The sequence below is a fragment of the Myxocyprinus asiaticus genome, chromosome 24, assembly GCF_019703515.2.
Source record: "Myxocyprinus asiaticus isolate MX2 ecotype Aquarium Trade chromosome 24, UBuf_Myxa_2, whole genome shotgun sequence".
In the NCBI taxonomy this organism is placed as follows: Eukaryota; Metazoa; Chordata; class Actinopteri; order Cypriniformes; family Catostomidae; genus Myxocyprinus; species Myxocyprinus asiaticus.
In genome coordinates this window covers 14,571,981-14,593,499 of record NC_059367.1, presented here as the reverse complement: position 1 = coordinate 14,593,499, position 21,519 = coordinate 14,571,981, and the positions used below count along the sequence as shown (strand labels likewise).

The following is a 21,519-nucleotide window of genomic DNA, read 5'->3' as shown; positions in this document are numbered from 1 at the left end:
CCGAAATGTAACTTTTTCACTGTATATCTTGACAGCATAATGTATATCTCTCCTTGGCGATCATGATTTCAAGCTCGATTACACTTCCTATAGCGCCATCTAGCGCTTTGCGCATGCGTCAAGTACTAGGAAATGTAATCAAGCTTGTGCCTTGAGACTGCAATGGCAAGTTGTACAGTGAAAAAGGACTTACATTTTGGTCTGTTCTCATCCAGACCAACTGGATCGCCACAGAAGACTGGAGTCGTATGAATTACTTTTATGCTGACTTTATCTGCTTTTTGGAGCTTCAAAGGCCTGATCACCATTCACATGATTTGTATGGACCTACAGAGATGAGATACTCTTCTAAAAATCTTTGTTTATGTTCAGCAGAAGAAAGAAAGTCATACACATCTTAGATGGCATGAGGGTGAGTAAATGATGAGAGAATTTTCATTTAATCTTTTTAAGTGTGAATCTCGGGTTGAATTTTGATTCAAAATGTTTAATCAGAGACAATTTAACTGTTAATGGGGAAAAAATGCCCAGTGTAACCACAATTATTTACATGGCTTTCCCCTTTGGTGGTCTACCACATCAGTGGATGTTAAGCACAATATTCTATCCTGCAAACTTAGGTATATGGGGTCTTCTACACATACTTAACCCTAATTCATGTCATACAAGTACTGTACAAGCATTCCTCACTGGGTCTGCTGTGGGTTGTTGGGGTCCATACATAGAGGTGAAAAGACAGTGATTCAGATGTGTCAAGGACAACTAATGGGAGAAGGGGATTTTGTAGCCCCAGTTAGACATGTAGAGCTGTGACTGGTCTGGGTTCACCAGCCCAGTCCCCAGACTAGGGTTTAAGGGATTACCTCTGATCAACAAATGGACAGCCACTATGTCAAAGGGAGGCAACTCTGAGCTGGTAAACATGTCGGTCTCATGCATATTTCATTGATGTAAATCTTTTGTGAGGTGCACCCTAACATCACAAAGTTTCAATTGAGGTTGTGGTACCTCATTTTTCTTGTGATTTGAATGTAAAGCAGGGACAAGCTGCAAAGCAGCATCAACCTTTGTTGATTTAATGTCCTGAAGGTCATGCTGTTCCTCTAACTACACTAATGTGCCAACAGTGTCATGTGTACATCAGATTGAATTTAACCAGATAACTTTGCTTTTATATTTTTTATTGCATGATTGTAAAACACCATTGAAACGTGAAACAAGTGTCTAAGAAATTGATTAGACTGGACCTGTATTTATATAAATTTTAATGTGTTCAAATTGAACTGCTCATTATGAAGTATAATAGAGTGTAAAGCAATATAATGGCGTGTGATGATTCTTGAGCAACAATGTGACTTATAGGGTAATTTTATGGCTCAGGATCCATTCTCGATAAATATGTTGTCAACAGGGTGGAGAGAGACAAAATCAAAGGAAATGTGAAACTCGCAGAGATGAGCTCCAAACTAGGACCTGCGAGCTTAGGTACAATGTTCAGCTGTTTTGTCAAATTCTAATTTCACCTCCTCACATGGCCCTGGTTCCTTAACATATTGCTATTTATATGGCGTTTTTGGACCATCAGTTACATTACATCCCTGCCACTTCGAGCTGAGATTTCATAAACATGACTTTATAAAGATTTATAATGTTTTGGTTGTCAACAGGAATCCCGTGTCTTGTCACGTGACTGCTCCAATGTCTCGTTCCAAAGAGATTGCAGTGCGAGTGCTATGGGTATTGAGAATGATCTTACAAGTGAATTCACAGGTAAATGATAGGTAGGAGGAACCTTTAATCTCCAGTGGCCTTTCCAGTAAGGTTATCTTGGCAACTCTCTGTGAAATATGTTTCATGAACTAAGGGACCTGTGCTTCTGTTGATAACTTCTGGTCAGCACAAAGTTGGTCAATAAAGATGCGCTTTTAAACGTTGAAGTTCTTTATAATTTAAAACAGCGTCTGCTCTTTCAATAAGCACATGGCTGTTAAATGTTTTTACATCAAACACGGAGAAAATGTTTATGCAGTATTCTTGCACTGACATGTTTATAAAATGAGCTTTTGATAGTTATAAGCAATGTTGCTACATAATCAGATTACTTTGTCAAGTAATGAGTAAAGTAACACAATATTTTTTTATTTTCGACCATAATATCAGAGTTTCTTTTAAAATAAAGTAACGTGTTGCCTTTGTACACCTCTGCTTTACCTGTATTGCGAGAAATCAGGAGTAAAGGTGTGCAAACCTCATGGAGGAGACTTAGTGCATGATTGGCATTGTAGTTCTATTGAGTGTGAGGCCAGAGACTATTTAGCAGAGACCAGTCACTTCTATTTAAATGAATGGGAGAAACTGGAACATCCAACCAAGAAGCTCTAGCACCCAACAGTCAATGGATATAGAAAGGAAGTCCCGCCTTGCAGGTAAAAGAGCCAATCACATTTTAGATACAGTCATCGCCTGTCAATCAACTCGCTAACGTGCATGCGCATTTTGGTTGAATTAATATTGATTCCATTCAAGTTGTATCAACGTGCATTTGAAGTTGTATGCGATCAACCAGTGGCGTCTGTAAGCACTGTGGATCAATTCAAAACAAGCGTGCACTGAGATGACTTAAGTGAAAAATATTATTTTATTATCAGACACATTCCTTGAACACATTAAACTGACATTCCCCACTGAATTTTATCCTGATTTTTGTAAAACATCTTAAGTTGACTCTGACATTGTCGATAGGCACAGCACATGATGACATATATGATGCAGGTTTAAGTGTTGGACTTTGCTGCTTTAGGTAAGACAGTGGTTATTCTTCATTATTCATATTGGTTGCCATGTTGATGGAAAAACAAATCATGCATATTTATGTTACTGATTCTTTATTATAAATATGATGTGAAGACCTACTTTCTAAATATCTGTGTTTACTTTGACATGAGTGTTGTACAGTAGCATGAACTTTAATGTCTCTTTTATGCAATGCATGGCTTATTTGTATGTAATGCATAGCATAAGTGCATGAGCAGAAGTGAAAGTGGCTGTGAGAAAAAAGTAACGCAAAAATAACACAAAAGTAACGTAGCGCTTTACTTTCCATAAAAATTAACTTTTTAATTAAGTTACTTTTTTAAGGAGTAACGCAATATTCTAACAAGTTACTTTAAAAAGTAACATTGCCCAACACTGGTTATAAGTGTATTTTTGTGCATTTAAACACAAAAATATAATTAAGTCACATTCCTTAGGGTATGTTTCTCATATACTTAATTAGAAAAACTGTTTCAAGCGATATTACAGTAGGAACATATCCATCCTTTGAGAAAGGTGGATGAAAACAATGCTAACATACAGGACTTGCCCCCCATGTCACCAAGATGTTACTATCTTTATGTATAATGATGCACAGGTATTTTGGAAAAGACTCTGGTGAGATATGTCAGCTGTTTGGTATTAATGGGAAAGCTGAAAAAAAGACAAACACTTTCAGCTGCTTGTCTGCCAAGGGAAAAGTGGCCAGGGGATAGCACACTAACCTGGGCATGTTAGTCAAAGTTCGGTGGCTAATCTTGGAAGAATTTACGTGAAAAAAAGGAGCGTGGGTAAACTTTCAAATCGTCTGGTATTTTTGTCACCAGCTTTCAATAGGGTAATATCTTACAATAAGAAGTGTCTTTCCTGGACTTTATTTTGAGGAAAATCTTAAATTCAACTAATGGTCAGTGGAACAGAAGACTAGCCTATCAGTAGTGAGTATTAACTTTTTCTCAGGACTGATTTCACAGTTTAGGCTACTTTGGTTAAAACCCACATTAAATGCACATGTTGTACACATCTGTAATTTTCCTTGGTCAATTTGTTGAAGTTAACAATCATTATTTAAATGCTTTAAAATGTTAAATTGGTTTAATGAGCCTAATTTGTTTTTTTATAGTTTCATGTATAGCCTAGATCAGCAGCCTTGATACTAAACAAACAAACAACATTAGATCTCATGTAAAGTTCACTTATTGGCTCAAAAGATAACTTCTCCAACTCCAGTTTTTTAAGTTTTTAAATGAGAAATGTTTTAACTGGACCTCATTGAAGATGAATACAAAAAAGAGAGACTAAATTAATTACTCATTCAGTCTTTTTAATCTCACAAGGATGCAGTGATGGTGTCATGTTTCAAAGCATCATAAACTTGAGAGCATTCTCATTTGAGCACTCGTGATGTGTCATTAGCCTACACCTGTGTTTATATGCATTGAAGAAAAAAAAAAAGATTTTGTGGTGAAATAAATAAAGTGGAAAAGATCAAATACTTTCTACATTAAGCTAGTTAAAGTGTGAACTGTGAAATATTAATTAAATTCTACATTTATACTCAGTTCAAACATGTAAATATGAATGCTCTAGCTTATAATTAAATATTTGCATGATTTTTTATTATCTAAAATGCGTCATCATGTATCAATCCTAAAGTAGAAAACCTTGTCATATTTGCTAATTTGAGTAAATTTCATAGGTAAATAAATAAGTAAATTGTACTTAACTTTTCAAAGTTGGTGTTCCCATCATGCACCAGGCTTGAATAATAACTACACCATTTTATTGTTGATTTTGTTGTTACGTTTGGTAACTTCTTGTTTTGTAATGTCTGAAGTTCATTTTCTACTCAAAATGACCTTATGACCTGTTGGTTGTTTCTGTCGTCATGTTTTGTGAACAAAGTGTTGAGGCCTGCGTGCACAGCTCTGTAATATGATTCTATTGCCTGTAATGCAAGGTGGTGATGTAGTCTAATAAACTACACAGCTTGCATTTAATTTCCCTGTGGAAGGCTTTCATTTGTCATGTGGTATACAATTAAACGTGTTTATAAGGAAAGTTCAAAATGTGAAATGTTCTACTCACTTTACTCAATATTATGACTTGAAGTAACAGTGGCAATGAAAAAGTATGTGAACCTTTTGGAATTAGCTGATTTTCTGCTTTTATTTGTGATAAAATGTGATCTCATCTTCAAAGTCACAAGTATGTATAGACAAACACAGTGTGCTTAAGCAAACAGCACACAAACAATTATATTATTGTTCATGTCTTTATTGAAAAAATCCAATTAAACATTCACAGTGCTGAAGAAAAAGGAAGTGAACCCTTGGGTTTAATAATTGGTCGATCCTCCTTTGGCAACAATAACCTCAACCAAGCGTTTCTGGTAGCTGAAGGATTAGACCTGCACAACGTTCAGAAGGAATTTTGGACTATTTTTCCTTACATAACTTCTTCAGATCAGCCAAATTCTTTGGACGTCTGGTGTGAATGTCTCTCTTGAAGTCATTCCACAGCATCTCTATTGGGTTAAGGTCTGGGCTCTGTCTGGTCCACTCCAAAAGGTAGATTTTCTTTTTTTGAAGCCATTCTGTAGTGGATTCACTTCGATGTTTAGGGTCATTGTCCTGCTGCATCACCCAACTTCTACTGAGCTTCAGCTGGCGCACAACAACCATGACATTATCCTGATATCTTGATAAATTAATTCCCAAGTTTTTCCCTCTATGATGGCAAGCGGTCCAGGCCCCGAAGCAGCAAAGCAGCCCCAAATCATGGTGCTCCCTCCACCGTACTTCACCATTGGGATGAAGTTTTTTGATGTTGGTATGCGGTGCCCTTTTTAAGCCATACGAAGTGCTGCATGTTCTTCCCGAACAATTCAACCTTAGTTTCAACAGTCCACAAAACATTTTCCCAGTAGTGTTGTGGAGTGCAAGGTGGTCTTTAACAAAGTTCAGATGCACAGCAATGTTTTTGTTAGATAGCAGTGGCTTCCTTCATGGTGTCCTGCCATGGACACCATGCATGTTTAATGCTTTCTGGATAGTAGACTCATTATAGAGATGTTAACCAGTTCCAATGATTCCTTCAAGTCTTTAGCTGTCACTCTAGGGTTCTTTTTTTACCTCATTGTGCATTCTGCTCTTTTGAGTCATCTTGGCTGGACAGCCACTTCTAGGGAGAGTATCCACATTACTAAATCATCTCCATTTATACACAATTTGTCTAACTGTGGACAGATGATATCTAAGCTCTTCGAGTTAACTTTGTAACCCTTTCCAGCTTTATGCAAAGCAACAATTATTGATCGTAGGTCAATGTTGGCAATGTAGCCATTTTTAATGCCTGACCTAAATGTCTGAGGTGTGATCCAAGAAGTTCTAACATACTGGTGATATAATATTATCATGTTTTACTGGGAACCTTAATTATTTCATTATCTACTACTTGTCTTTTTTTCACTTCTTAGTCAGTTGATCAAGGTACTGCTTGAGTGTGAGATCAATTTTGTGCAGGAGATGAACTTAGTGGAGCACCATTTACAGTACATAGAGACAAGCTCTCAAGTTTCTCTCACCATCCTCAGTCAAAAAGAGTTTATTTTCCATAATATCAGGGATATTGCAAGCTTCCATGAATGGTAAAAACATATATAAAGTGTATACATACTGTATATACAGTATATGTTCCATAGTATTTTCTTTTGAATCAGGGTAAAAAGTGAAAAAACGTATTGCTACCTCGGTCTCCTTTGTCTCACAGCTGTGTTCTCCCCAAGCTGGAGGTGTGCTACTCTGATGATGATGTAGCCCAGTGTTTTGTCAGTTATGCACCAGACTTTGAGATGTATCTCCAGTACATTACAGGCAAGCCCCAAGCTGAGGCCTGCTTCTCAGACAAAAACACACAGCATTTTTTCAAGGCAAGAGGACAATACTATTTTCAAAATGGCAGATAAAGTGTTTTTCATTGGTGTGAAATACCTTACACTAAACCATAGTTCTCCTCCTGCTATATTTCAGCAATATGCAAACATGGAGTTGGCACCTTTGGATACCCAGGTCTTCAGTGTTGGCACAAACGCAGCAAAAAAAGAAATGTCCCATTTTCAGGACACTGTATTTTAAAAGTAATTTTGTTAAATCCAAATAACTTTACAGATCTTTATTGTAAAGGGTTTAAACAATGTTTTCCATGCTTGTTCAATGAACCATAAACAATTAATGAACATGCACCTGTGGAACGGTCATTAAGACACAAACAGCTTACAGACGGTAGGCAATTCAGGTCCCAGTTATAAAAACTTAGGACACTAAAGAGACCTTTCTACTGACTCTGAAAAACACCAAAAGAAAGATGCCCAGGGTCCCTGCTCATCTGCGTGAACGTGCCTTAGGCATGCTGCATGGAGGCATGAGGACTGCAGATGTGGCAGGGCAATAAATTGCAGTGTATGTACTGTGAGACGCCTAAGACAGCGCTGCAGGGAGACAGGAAGGACAGCTGATCGTCCTCACAGTGGCAGACCACGTGTAATAACACCTGCACGGGATCAGTACATCCGAATATCACACCTGCGGGACAGGTACAGGATGGCAACAACAACTGCCCGAGTTACACCAGTAATGCACAATCCCTCCATCACTGCTCAGACTGTCCGCAATAGGCTGAGAGAGGCTGGACTGAGGACTTGTAGGCCTGTTGTAAGGCAGGTCCTTACCAGACATCACTGGCAACAACGTCGCCTATGGGCACAAACCCACCTTCGCTGGACCAGACAGGACTGGCAAAAAGTGCTCTTCACTGAAGAGTCGCAGTTTTGTCTCACCAGGAGTGATGGTTGGACTCGTGTTTATTGTTGAAGGAATGAGCGTTACACCGAGGCCTGTACTCTGGAGCGGGATCGATTTAGAGGTGGAGGGTCCGTCATGGTCTGGGGCGGTGTGTCACAGCATCATCGGACTAAGCTTGTTGTCATTGCAGGCAATCTCAACGCTGTGCGTTACAGGGAAGACATCATCCTACCTCATGTGGTACCCTTCCTGCACGCTCATTCTGACATGACCATCCAGCATGACAATGCCACCAGCCATACTGCTTGTTCTGTGCATGATTTCCTGCAAGACGGGAATGTCAGTGTTCTGCCATGGCCAGCGAAGAGCCCGGATCTCAATCCCATTGAGCATGTCTGGGACCTGTTGGATCGGAGGGTGAGGGCTAGTGCCATTCCCCCAAGAAATGTCCGGGAACTTGCAAGTGCCTTGGTGGAAGAGTGGGGTAACATCTCACAGCAAGAACTGGCAAATCTGGTGCAGTCCATGAGGAGATGCACTGCAGTACTTAATGCAGCTGGTGGCCACACCAGATACTGACTGTTACTTTTGATTTTGACCCCCCCTTTGTTCAGGGACACATTATTCCATTTCTGTTAGTCACATGTCTGTGAAACTTGTTCAGTCTTAGTTGTTGAATCTTTATGTTACACATATACAAATATTTACACATGTTAAGTTTACTGAAAATAAAAGCAAGTGAGAGGACGTTTCTTTTTTTGTTGAGTTTATTTGCAGAGACCAATGGAAAGAATTCAAACATACAAGACCGACTATAAGGACTGATAACGTATTGATTTAAATTGATTATTGTTTTTGTTTTTTTTCACATAATTTATATTCATAAACGTATACAGGATGTCTACCATCATTATAATAATTTCTTGAAGCATAAGAATAATTTCCAATTTGTCTTTTAGGAGCTGATCAGGAGTAAAGCAAAGAGTGGACAGAACTGTTGTCTTTTGGAGGACGCCTATGCCATGGTTTCCAGCTTGCCTTGGCGTGCAGAGAACTTGCATCATCTGTCTATGGTTGAGAATTACCCAGCACCTCTTAAGGGTCTTGGAGAGCCTATTAGACAGGAATGTCTTCTGAATATAGTTATTACACCATGAAAACACAAGACAAAAAGTGTTGGTAAGAACCGGAAGATATAAGCAAACTAGTGATCATTCTGCTAATTATAGCCTGATGTTTTTGCAGGGCCATCTTACAATATGGGAGAAGGTTCCTGAGGTCAAGATTGGAGTAAGTCTGGACTGGAGACCGATTAAAGCATATGCATTAATCAAATATTCTTCAGTGCTGTGCCAGTTTACACTAACAGTTTCCTATATCTACTTGGTCGAGCTACTTGGATGGAGCCATTTTGATGGGATTACTTAAAAATGTCAAAACATCATCGGCCGTGTTCTGCTAGAGGCATCTACATTACATTATGTCATTAGAAATATCTACTTGCATTCTAGTCTCAATATTAAATTTTTAACAGTGTGTACATAGACTGTTTATTTACTGTATTTGTAATTTATTTGTCTGTTTAATTAATTTGGTCTTAAACGAAAGTGCATTCAAATTCATATACAGGGTTGGGGAGTAACGAAATACATGTAACGGGATTACGTATTTAATATACAAAATATAAGGTAACTGTATTCCACTACAGTTACAATTTAAATAATTGGTAATTAGAATACAGTTACATTCAAAAAGTATTTTGATTATTGAAGAGATTACTTTGTATTTTATTGTCATTTGTTTCATTTAATATTTAGTCCTTTCAGATGGAAAACATTTATACATATAAATGATGTGATCTAAAGTGCATTTGAACAGCGGTGAAACACTTTTTTATGATGGTTTACATTCATAGGAGCAGACAGAGAAGTAAGTTTGAAGTAAGTTTGGAGCAGAAGAAATAGAAATAAACCTTGTGTCAGCTTTACACTAAGCTATAATGCTATTTCTAGCCATTTTACATGCACATGTTACCAGGCACGATCATATTTTTTTTTAAGAAAATTCACATTGGATCATAATTTATTTTTTTCTAGTAAGACCTTTGATATTAGGGCAATAATCGTATTCTTGATGCTAATTTTTGTATTGTTTTCCTGTAAAAATATCTACAAATCCTTAAAACAAGATCAGTTAGATTTATCTTTTTTTAGAAACAACACTGCATAAGATATTTAGGTTTTTCAGAGAATGTATTTTTAACATGTGTATTTTGTCTTACTGTACTGGCAGAGTTTTTATAGTCAAAACAAGTGAAAAAAATCTACCAGTGCTGAAGAAGTAATCCAAAGTATTTATAATATGTTACTAACCTTGAGTAATCTAACGGAATACGTTACAAATTACATTTTACAGCATGTATTCTGTAATCTGTAGTGGAATACATTTCAAAAGTAACCCTCCCAACCCTGTTCATATATCATTCACTTGAATGCAGATCATTCTTTATCTCCTCATACCTATGTGATCATACTTTGATTTATGCCACATAATGTAAGTAGTTCATAAGTGGCCTTTGAACACCTGTCAGTCATGTGCATTCCCACATCCTGTTTAACATCATACTTTCCATCCCACTTCCTTTTTTAGTCCCAGAGCAGGAGAATAAAGATCCGATCAAAACCATCACCATGTAAGTGTCCCCACAAAGATGGGGATGCCCCAAGACTTGGCATGCATGTAATTCTGCCTTTCCCTCTTTTACTTTATCTTTCTCACTTATTCTCTCTGTCTCTCACTTTCCTTCTACACGTTAATCTGTTTATGTACATGCTGTCACTGTTTTCTGATCAATGCATGCTCAGCTAACCTGCCACGTCCTCCATCTTCAAAGCTGGTTATGTGCTTGGACTCAAGCCTTGCTGCAGATATGGCCAAGTGGCTTCTTGCGAAACTTGTGAGCCTATGTGATCGTTCTCTTTGTACATGTGGTCTATGACACCTTTCACTCTGTTTTTATACCTGTCATTTATGAGGGTAAATGATGCTGTTTTTTTCACAGTTGAGACTGAGTTTAGACAAGCAATGCAAACAAAATCACTTCTAAATTCCTTAATTTAAGATGATAATACAATTAGTACCAATTTTTTTTGGGTATTTAGTTATTTCATTATAAAGTAATAAAGAGAAACACATAAAGTCTACTCCACTCTCTGTTCTACATACTGTATAGTGTTTTAAGTTGGCAAACCCTTTATATGATGTGAAGATTTGTTACTTTATTAGGTTTAGTTTCTACTCACAGTGAGCAGTTAAAGGGTTTGAAGAGGTATCTACCACATGTAAGAGATCTGTTTGAGATAAACAAAGGGATACTTCGGAGAAACAGTATATATATGTAATCAAGCAAGATTTATCAGTATGAAATGCTGAGTAATTCTATTCCAACAGAGCCTCAATCAGAAGACTGGTCCAGTTCCTATGTGAAAAACCTGTTCAATATACTATTTCAGTCAGGACACCCTGAACAGTGAGTTTGCATACACTCTTGCATACAACATTACCTTATATACAATAGATTAGGTATACTGAATACATCATTAAATAAATTATGCAGTTGTTGTTCGAGCAGTTATATTTCATTGAACTGGACTTCATTTTAAATATCTTGTGGCAAAATATGTGCTTCAGAAGACCAGCTAATGGCATTGTCGAAAAGCACACTCTCGAACAACGTGATATTGTGGAAACGCAGACGCAGGCTGCACAGGAGGAGGAAATCATGGGGCCTGAGAAAACGCCTTCATATTTAGAAACAAAGGAGGAAATGCTGACAGGTGATATATAAGGCTTTGTTCACACAGCACATAAATTCATTTTCAAATCCGATCTTTAGGACTGACTGTCCACGCTGTCATCTATTATGACATCTCACTGTAGTGCTGAACTCAGAGGTACATGAAAGAACACAAGCAACCGACTCATTTTACGCATGAATTCTTATACTGTGACCAAAACCGCTGACTCGTTCACTCATTCACTATTCACTACATAGAAAATGTGTAATTGGCCACCGCTATAGACAGACAGGTTACATACAGATCACAAAAAAAAAAACAAACAAACAAAAAAAAAAAACACTTCAAAACCAGATAAAACACTGTCAGATTTTTGCTGCCTGTCAGAACAAAGCCTAACAATGTAGGTTTTTAAGCCACATCTGAAGAGAAATAATGTGTATCAGCAGGCCAGGGAAATGTGTAAATCCAATATTTATTTGCTCAGAGCATCCTGTTGTGCAAGTTGCCATAGAAGACTTGACAGTCTGGCCTGGTCAACCTGCAACCTTTTATGCCATCATTACTGGCAACAGAGATTCTATGGTTTAAGGTATTAAAAGAGCAAAGTGATGACACTGCATATTTATTAGTCGACTGATAAATCGGACAATATTTGGTATTTTCAAATTATCTGCATTGGCCGATTAGATTCTTAAGCCGTGATGGCACTGAGAATCAACAGCTTGCACATGAATGAGCTGCCTGAGACATGTAAATGACCAACCACAGTTCGTTTTGTAGTTACATGCTATCTTGGATTATTTGGAGTCCTGCTAAACCCCTACTCCTACCCCTAAACCTAACCCTAACCACAAAAATAAAAAAATTAAAAGTTTGTAAAATTATTAAATATGCTTCAACTTAAAAGCTCTGTTAAAAACATACGGTTGTACCTCTGTATCACACTAGGAGAAAAGTGGTGAAAATGAAGAGAAGTAGCTGTACAACTGTTTAACTGGCAGGCTAATTGGCTAGCGGAATGCTAAGCTAATAATAATATGCTAGCTTGTGAGCTAACTGGAGAAAACAGATTACATAGGTTTTTAAAAGTTCTTTCTAATACCTTTCCATGAAAAAATTGCTTGCACCTTTAAATTGTGTGATATATCGGCATATCGGCCACCCTAGTCTCTGGATTAGGATTTATTGCATCAGCCATTAAAAAACCCCATATCAGTTGACCTCCAATATTGATATTCATGTTATGATGGAATACCTTGATGTGTATTTATTGCAACTGAATTCAATAATTTGGTTTCCTGTAACTGCAGGATGGCAAGGAAATCTTAGCCAGTGAGTATACAGAAACAGCCCAAAGTCGTGCACGTTGCTCTCTCACTTTGCTGGACACACACAAAAGATCGTGGCGCCTACACCTGCATCGCTAGCAACAGTGCAGGTGAAGTCTCTTGCCATGCCATACCCACTGTTGACACTGGTGAGTATTCTCTACAGTGACCTTTTTGCATTATTACCTTCCATTTTACCTTAACAACATCTTGTACATCTTTACCCAACCTAAATATTTATTGCTTTAAGTTTTTAAATTGTATAACTTAAATTTACTGTTTCTTTTTCTGGTCCAGATGTCTGAGAAAGTGTTTGTGTGAGTTTGTGTGTGTGTGTGTGTGTGTGTGTGTGTGTGAGTGTCTGAGAAAGTGTTTGTATGAGTTTGTGTGTGTGTGAGTGTCTGAGAAAGTGTTTATGTGAGTTTGTGTGTGTGTGTGTGTGTGTGTGTGAGTGTCTGAGAAAGTGTTTGTGTGAGTTTGTGTGTGTGTGCACGTGTTTGTGTGTGTGTGAGTGTTTGTGTGAGTTTGTGTGTATTGAGTGTGTGTGTGAGAGAGTGTGTGTTGAGTGTGTGTGTGTGTGTGTGTGTGAGAGAGAGAGTGTTTATGTGAGTTTGTGTGTGTTGAATGTGTGTGTGAGAGAGAGTGTTTGTGTGAGTTTGTGTGTGTTGAGTGTTTGTGTGTGTGTGTGTGAGAGTGTTTGTGTGTGTGAGAGAGTGTTTGTGTGTGTGTGTGTGTGTGTGTGAGAGAGTGTTTGTGTGAGTTTGTGTGTACTGAGTGTGTGTGTGTGAGAGAGTGTTTGTGTGTATGTGTGTGTGAGAGTGTTTGTGTGAGTTTGTGTGTACTGAGTGTGTGTGTGAGAGAGTGTTTGTGTGAGTTTGTGTGTGTTGAGTGTGTGTGAGAGTGTTTGTGTGAGTTTGTGTGTGTTGAGTGTGTGTGTGTGTGTGTGTGTGTGTGTGTGAGAGTGTTTGTGTGAGTTTGTGTGTGTTGAGTGTGTGTGTGTGAGATAGTGTTCGTATGTGAGTGTTTGTGTGAGTTTGAGTGAGTTGAGTGAGTGTGTGTGTGTGTGTGTGAATGACTGGGTTCACTGACTTATATAAAGTCCCACTCAAAGTCCATTAGTTTCTTTAGTAGACTGGAGACACGAGGGTTAACTGATGTCATCTTTTTCTGGGCGACTTTCCCCGTACGCTTTGACAAGACTTTGCCTCGTCCAGCCTTGGTGCCTCTCTCAGGATTTATCCCGATGAAACGCCTGAAAAACAAATGTGTGTATTCATAATTAGTGTCAGGAGAGCTTTCTTAAAGGAATAGATCACCCAAATATAAAAATTCAATCATCATTTACTCACCTTAATGCCATGCCAGATGTGTATGATTTTCTATCATCATCAGAACACAAACGAAGATGCCTGTCCTTTCAGCGTGCTACAGAGACAACAATGGAACATTATTTAAATAAAATTTGCAACGCTGTTTGAAGGCTGCACTTCGCAGAATAAAAAGAAGTTACGTTTTTATGAATCTCACCCTGTAATATGGAAGATCTGTTTCAGAAATCCAGCTGCACTCGGTGTCACAGTTACAGTTGGTTTCCCACTGAAACAAGTGTTTAAAAAGTTAGATACAATTCCAGTATCACCAATGTTTTCAGATTAAAAGAGAAGGAATATCATGCATCCCTGCATAAAACTTAACATTATCAGCTGTACAGCTGCGTTTCCCAAAAGCGTTGTATACTTCGACTTCGTCGTAAGTAGATTGTAGAAAGTATTGTAACCAATGGTTTCTACAACCTACTTAAGCTTACAATGCTTTTGCGATTTGCAGCCCAGATCTGAACGTTAAAGTTGTTAACGTTATCTGACCACACTGACCGCTTGAGTGGTGTTTCTGCACTGTTTTGTGTGTCAGCTCAGACTCCAATCTCAAATCTGACATGCAAATTAACAAATTAACCCAAATCCAGTGCATTATTCAATCTGACAACAAATCACTTAAAGAAAACAATTTTAGTAAAAGAAACAAAGATCTTGGGCTAAAAGACAGAAATATAACGTTACAAACAGCTTATTTAGTTGATATTGGAATCTGATGGCAGGTAGGCTATCAAAATCATTATCACAGCACAATATGAGTTGAACATAAATTTAATGTTTTATGGCTATGCTAAAAAGCAAAGCAAAAGGGTACTCACCTATTAATTCAGAAGATGCAGATGGGTGAAAAAAATCACCCCTTAAACACGTGTGGGCTCACTGTAGTCTTGTGTTCCCAAAATGCAATGCAAAAAATATTGTAAAGTACTGTTTTCTTTCCTTTGAGCAATCAATACTGTAAAATACCGTAATATTACGTCATTTAACCAACCAAAATTAACAGTAATGTACTGCATTTAAAAATAACAGGATTATACTGTTGATATTTTGAAGTAAATTAACAGCAATTTTTAAGAGTGTACATTTTTATTCCAGGTCTCTTGGTGTTGTTACTTATGTTGAGTGTGTTGAATAAATGGCAAAAATCTTTTATTTTTCTTTAAGAGTGCTTCAATCCTGTGTGTATTTCAGTGTGGGTATGTTCCAGTAGGAAAATAATGAAAGTCTGTTTGTCTCCTGTGATTGTTTGCTGTCCCCTGGCAGTTTTAATGTGCCACTGCCCTTTCTTTGGGGATAATGACCGTGCCACACTGATGAAGGTAGCTGAGGGGGTTTGGTACTGGGACACCCCTGAGATCACAAGCAGAAGTGTAGAGGCACAGGACTTCCTACATAGGGTTCTGCATCCAGACCCAGAGTAAGATTTGGTTATATGGATGTATTTGGATTTTTTAATGTGAGCAGCTGTTTTTTATTAGTATGACAGAAAATGTTTGAGTGACTTATGTTTCACTTCACCCTTTTCCAGAATGAGACCATCTGCTTCGAAATGTTTGAGTTATGAGTGGTTTCAGGTAGGTGGTGATCTATTTTCATTTCAATAGACAAACATAAAATGAGATATGTAAACAAATAAAAAAGAAGCATTAAACTTGACTTCATCAGAAATTTAATTACTGTTTTTAGGGTCATTATGAAGATTAGGAGCCACAGGACACTAATACTAAAAATGTAAAATCTTCCATTTTAAGAAGGAAATGGCAGGTAAGATTTGGAATGATTTCTTCTGCCATCCATTGTCCAGGAAAACTGGACGATGGATGCTTCCATGTTTCTGGACATGTTTCTATGCCACCCTCCCCCATCTCATTTTAAACTATTTCTCTCAGCATTCTTTGACATGTCTCAGCTCTGTGCTCACTCTGAGACCAATCCCAGCATTGTTGGAGGCCCCTATGTGTGAATTTCAATTACAGCCACACGGGAAACCCAGGAGCCAAGCAGCACCTCCCTAAGTAGTGGGTCCTCCTCAGAATATGATAAGGCAGATACCTGGGACTTCTTCCAGCAGGTCAGCCAGGAGGATGAAGATGATTTGGAGGAAGAGGATGAATATGACCCATATGCTTATGTGTCAAAGTGGCCTATGGCTCTAAACAGGATGAGGAGGATGTACTTATTTGTGAGGGCAGAGTTCAGAGGGGCCCACTGGTCATTCCAATAACCAAACCATCAAGAGGGACAGTAGTGCTCACACCGAAGCAAGTCAGTTTAGAGCGTAGGGACAGCAGCCCCTCACTTAACCTCTCTGATGGAGATGACTAGTGGGCCTCTAATACCTTGCTGTAGCCTTATTAAGAGCACCTTTACTGCAGCCCTGAGCAGCTTTCACCAATCTCTGCTCGTCACATGATGCTTCAGGATAAAATCCAAGCGAAAAAGCAAGAGCATGGTCATAAGCCTCTCCGTTCCAGCCTCTCCGGCAGGTTGAATGAGCCTCTCATAGAGTATGTGGAAGATTCCCCAGTCTTGGAGGCTAATCACAGCCAGAGAAGATGATCAGTGCATTCATCTATGCTGAAGTCTAGCTGTTTTGATGGTGTAGTGAGTGTTGCTCATCCAAATATACACACACAGAGAAGAAGCAGGTCATTAGGTGTCTACATACAATGCTCTCCAGCTTCAGCTGAGCAAAGGGCATGAGGAGAAGATGAACATGATGCCAGATTGAGCCAAAAGTCAGATGTCTCTGACAAAGAAGAGGGGAAAATTCAAGAGGTCCAAATGAGAAGAACTTTGCCGTCACTCGCCTTTTTCTGCAAGGAAGAGCCCCGTAGTTATAGCAAAGGTGGGAGACCAGGTCCATGAGTCAAAAGAAGGACATCAGCTGGTCTCCAGAGGCTCATTTGTATATAACAGCCAATTGCAAACCACAGAAAAATAAGCCAAACATTTGATTGAGGAGGAGAGCATGGCTGGCTCACAGCTCTCGCTAACAGAGTCATATTCATTTGACCATGGCTCAGAGGCCTCTAGCAAAGTAGGCTCATATGAAGAACTCTCTCCCAGTAACCACTCTGTCTCCCAAAGACACCTAGAGGCAACTTTAATCGCTGGATCCTCTGGAAAGACCTCTTCATGGTCCCTTCAACAGGACTCTGAGGACGAGAAAATGGAAAGTGTTCTGAGATCTCTTCAGCAAGACCTCCTACAAGCCCCACCAAGACACCGCATGCACAGTTCAAGCTCTGGAACAAAACCTGTGCAGGCTGGAGTAGCAGACAGAGAGAGCAAAGAGGTGCTTCAGAGACATTTTTGCATTGGAGAGGAAGTTTTGAGTTCTGAAACTTACATTACATTAAGTCTTAACCTTTTTCTAACAGGACCAATTGTGAAGAACGCCTCCCCTGTCATGCCAGAAAAAATGACATCCAGCTCTGCCACAGTACCAGCTCCCACCTCATCTGGAAGTCCTCAGAAGAAGTCCAAACTGTTCTCTCTAAAACTGTTTTAAGAAAACCAAATGTATAGAGTGATTTGTTAGGCAGATTTTATCATAATTGCCCACTGCTCATGGTTGCAAGATTGAAAGATTGAACACACACAAGTAAATCAAAGAAAGCATTAATGTTACCCTCCCCTTATATTTGAATATTGTATATATTTTAAATATGTAAGTCATAAAGTTGTTTTCTGACATTCTACCAGAAGGTTCAGTCAAGCCACCAAGGCCAGATGTCATTCAGCTGGCAGGGAGTGGATCTCTTGTGTTCTGGAAACCTGTGGCATCCAATGAGCCTATTACATATTGTATTCAATATAGTGTAAATGGTAAGAACCTATAATGAATAAACCCTAGACTCATCTAAACATAAATATCATTTGACTTTATGACCATTTTTGTTGTGTTCTAACACGATTTTTTCCTATGGTGCTCCATAAAGAATGTGTTATGTTTTATATTAGGTGGGGAGTGGAGAATATTGCATAAGAATGTTACAGACAGCTGTTATACAGCTAATGCCCTACCAAGAGGTCCAGGATATGTGTTCAGAGTGTCTTATATTACCAAAACAGTGTTGGCCCTTTTCAGCGACCCTTCACCACCTGCCTTTATAGCAACTCCTTATGAAGGTACAGAGATGCTGAAAATAATGTCATTAAGCAGAAACCTTTTATCTAAGGCACAACTTACAGTGCGCCAATAGCAGGAACAGTTTCCCTAGGGCAGATTTTAGTAACGATCCAGTTCCTGGGTCACTCCTTCTTTGGATAGAACAATCTTACCAAACCATAGGGCACTCCATTGAAATAAACTGAATATTCAAAAACAGGAATAATTTCCTGTCATATGGTCATTTTAGGGCTCACTTAAGAATAACAAATAGGATCAAATTGCCTAAACAAAGTCAAACTCAGTCAAAGTCAATCTGAGACAATAACAACTTAGTAAAGTTAATCGTCTTAACTTGATTATACTATGTAAAAGTTAAAACCTATAGTCATTGTTCATGTGTTAAATGTTTTTTGCAAATTTTCACGTTCCTCTCATTAAGATGGCATCCACTGGGTCAAAGATCACTGTACCTGGATTCTTGGCAGTGAGAAGACTTTCTGTCCGCAATCAGAAGGTTCTCTGCTGTATATATAAATATGGTTACTGTATATAAATTCAGCCTAATTGTATTTTCACTCTGGGAACAAATACAGCTTTATTTACCTTGCATGAATCCAGACAAACAGCTCAATGGATAGTTCACCAAGAACTGAGCTCTTCAAGTCTTTTAAAGAAGCGGTTATCAATCAGTAGCAAACTTTTAAGGGGGCCTCAAAATGACTTAATCATTTAAAATAAGTTAATTTATTTATATACTGTAAGATGTAGGCCAACAACAGGTAAGCTTACAGTATATTTCTCATTATTATGAAAATACACCCCTGATCTCTTACTCGAACATTTAATATCTTTTAACCTTGGGGTTAACATTTATTTGGGGGTTGGGGGCCTTGGAGTCAAAAAGGTTGAGAGTCACTGTTTTAAAGCCATATGATAACTTTGTGTGAGGAACAGACCAATAATAACAGTACAATAATCACAATCTATTTTGTGTCTCTGTCAACAGAGGCCATTTCATTTCATTTCATTCAGCGCAGCTTTTAGATGTTTGCAGCTAAGATGACCCCTTACAGACCAGAGCAGAGGCAACTGGTTTTGAGGGAATATCAACTGCTTTGCCGGCTGAGCCACCCTCGCCTCGTCCAGCTACAGTTGGCCATTCTCACCCCCACCTGCCTGGTACTTATAGAGGAATTGTGCTCCAGATGAGAGCTTCTGTATAACCTTGCAGAAAGGTGAGTATCAAAAAGAATACCGTTTAAAGGGATAGTTCACCTAAAAATGAAAATTCTGTCATTAACTCACTCTCATGTTGCTCCAAACTGGATGAAAGTGAATGGTGACTGAGGCTAACATTCTGCTTAACATCTCCTTTTGTGTTCTTTGGAAGAAAAGAAAGTCACATGGTTTTGGAATGACAAGAAAGTGAGAAAATGGTGATCTTAGGTGAATTATACCTTTAAGTATTACTTGGCTATAAATCTGTGTGAATTTACATAACCATATCCACAAATACAAGTCAAAATTGGTAGTTTTAAGAACTGTAAACTGTATGTATAACAATTGTTGTGGAAAAAAATGACCATATCCCTTTACTCTTGGTGGCCAATAGGGATCTATATGCTAGAGCAGATTCTGAGCACTGTGGATTACCTACACAGTCGACACATCGTACACCTGGACCTAAAGTCAGACAACATGCTGGTGACTGATCGAAATGTAGTAAAGATTGTGGATTTGGGCTCCGCTCTGCCCTTTACTCCAGGACAGGCCCTGAACATAGAACACCTCAAAGAAATGTCAGATATCAAAGGTATATTAGAGCTATGATATAGGAATTATGGATTAGCTTGTTTTAGATGTGCGTTATGCATGGGATTCTTTTGATTTTCTGCCTCAAGGACTGCTTGGCATCTTGAAAGAAAAAGTCTCCAGTGTCTTATCAAACATTAAAAAAAAATTAATTCAGGAAAAATGATGTCTGTTCTGCTTGTTAGTTTATATAGTCATTCCTAAAGCTATTTTTGAAGGACAAGGAGTTGGACCTGAGACTGATATATGGGCTGTTAGTGTTTTGGCTTTTATCATGTAAGTACTCATAGAGAACACAGACATTAAAGCATTATTATAATTTCACAAATCGTTATAAATATAGAGAAAGATTGATACAGAAGAAAGTTTTACTACCAAAACATTGATTTCCTTGCATGCTGTTGCCTCTTTAGGTTAAGTGCAGACAGTCCTTTCCATGTTGATTTAAAGTGGGAGAGAGATCGCAACATTAAAAAATGCAAGATCCAGTTCGGTTGTTGTTACCTAGGCCTCTCAGAGAGAGCCACTAGCTTCATGAAGAACAACCTGAGCACTAAAGCCTGGTAAAACAGATTCACAGTGTAGATGGTGGCTTATTTTCAATAATGTTTATATTCAAATGGCAGACACTATGATTGTAATCATGTGTAGATGCTGCTTTTATGGGAGAAAGCTAATCAAATGAAATATTTGGTTGATTAAAAAACATAAAGGTTGATTATATCCTGATATCAAACTTCAGATAAATAGGAAATCATGTAAATCTGTCAATTTAGATATGGAAATTGTTCTATAATGAATAAATTACATACTGAATGAATAAGTATGTAGACATATGCAGTATTTGACGTGGCTCCATGTTTCATCAGGGCAAGACCAACAGCTGAAGAGTGCCTTCAAAACCCCTGGATACAAGGAGAGCGTCCTCCCTGCAAACACAGTGACCCTGTGGTCTGTTTCTCAACAGACAAGCTACAGGCTTATCTCAGGGAAAGAGAGGTCAAGCGAGACCACACCTGCACGAAAATAAAACGACCCCTCTGATAATTCAGATGCATCTGAAAAAGAATGTATGGAAGTAAGGAACTGTGAAAGTGCTTTAAAAACAAACAAACAAACAAACAAACAAACAAACAAAAACAAACAAAAAAACATTTTATGCACAGTCAAGTTTATTTTGTGCTGCTCTCACACATAGGGAGTTTTAGCAATAATGATAATTATATTCATTTAATACATTTTGTCAAAATTTTTTACGATATAATCAGACAATCTGCATGGCTGTTTATTGCATTGCAATAATTAAATTAGTGGCCCATTACTAACAGAAACACTATTTTACAATAGTGTAAATACAGTATGTTGGTATTATGGCTCTTCAAGCATTTAAAAAAGCAGATGCTATTTGAGTAATCTTATATTACTGAAGAGACACCAGAAATATTTTATGATCTTAAATACTGTTCAGTC

General features: G+C 38.2%; 1 pseudogene; it reads left to right on the top strand.

The window, feature by feature from the left end:
• Positions 1 to 889: 889 nt before the first annotated feature.
• Positions 890 to 21,093, top strand: LOC127415369 (obscurin-like; annotated as a pseudogene).
• Positions 21,094 to 21,519: the final 426 nt, after the last annotated feature.